Genomic DNA, 1,367 nt, shown 5'->3' on the forward strand with positions numbered 1-1,367 from the left:
TATACCAGGTGACCACAGATTCTGAGATTCAGTAATTTACTTGTGTTACCAACCAAACACATTTCAGCCTTCCATCTTACCAATGATGAATATATTAATACACAAAATGTTCTCTCTCTCTCTCTCTCTCTCTCTCTCTCTCTCTCTCTCTCTCTCTCTCTCTCTCTCTATTGGATTCAGTTGATATGAAGCATTTTACCAGACTATCACTGAAAGAGGCAGAGTCGAGAAAGAAGCTCTGTTCAGAGTCCAACAACTGCACTGTATTTTGCTGCTCAAACAAATTAACCCATTCAGCAAACACTTTCAGGTTCTAGTAATAGGTCATATACTTTTCTAAAATTAATAAATCAGGTCCTAAAAGCAAATGCTCCCTGATGACCAAGTTCTCAGATGTGNCTCTATATTGGAACCAGTGCTCACAGATAAAAGACATTAAGAACATTCTCTTCCAAAAAAATTTCTGGTCTGTTTTTTTTTTTTTTCCACCATCTTTTTACTGAACCATGAGGAGAGGAAACTGGGCTCAGGGAGAGTCAGAGGAATATGTATACTCCATGGCTCCCACCTCGACGCTTTACAAAGTTACCAGAACAAAATGAAGTATACTCTGCTTTAGTTAACCCAGCTCACTCCCACATTCCGCCTCACCACCTCCCTACCACAGAGACACACTGTCAAAGAGCTCGCTGAGCCCTGAAAGGCGGTCATGAAGTTTATGTCTTACGCTCTCTTGCACTCATAGCAAGTAAACTCAGGTGATTTCATGAAATTCAAATTCGTCTCTTCACTTCGCTCTGTGTTTCCTCTCTCTTATCAGTGGTATAAAAAGGATCTCAGAAAGGCCATTGTGCATGCTCCACTGGAAGCACATGGTGATGGCTCAGAGCTACCAAGGGATTGTTGGGGGTTGAGAACGTCCACTTTAAGATCTGCAAACTAAAGAAACTGCGTGAGACACTTAGTGGGCTTTGTTTCCCGTATGTGAAACTGAAAAAAGCTCTGGGTTTATGTATGTCCTGGAATACATCAAATCCCATATCTAATGTAGCCCAGTAAGGAAACTGAGACACAAAAGGCACCATGGCTTGTCTAAATTTACCATTCAAACTGGTTGTAAANGAGTTAGTAATGACACTATCCATTACTTTTCTCAGACATAAAAAGACAATCCTTGCTTTTGTTACTAAACATTTTAAGCTACTTGGGCACATATGGACATGCACACCAGCATGCGTGCATACACAAATATGACTTTAGAACCCTTAGGAAAAAATATAAGAAAGAGTAGCATGGAAAGAGATCAGACAAACTTACAGAACAACAACAACAACAAACAATCAATTGCTTAGAATATGTTTTCTCAA

This window comes from Mus caroli, chromosome 6 (assembly GCF_900094665.2).
Source record: "Mus caroli chromosome 6, CAROLI_EIJ_v1.1, whole genome shotgun sequence".
Classification (NCBI taxonomy): Eukaryota; Metazoa; Chordata; class Mammalia; order Rodentia; family Muridae; genus Mus; species Mus caroli.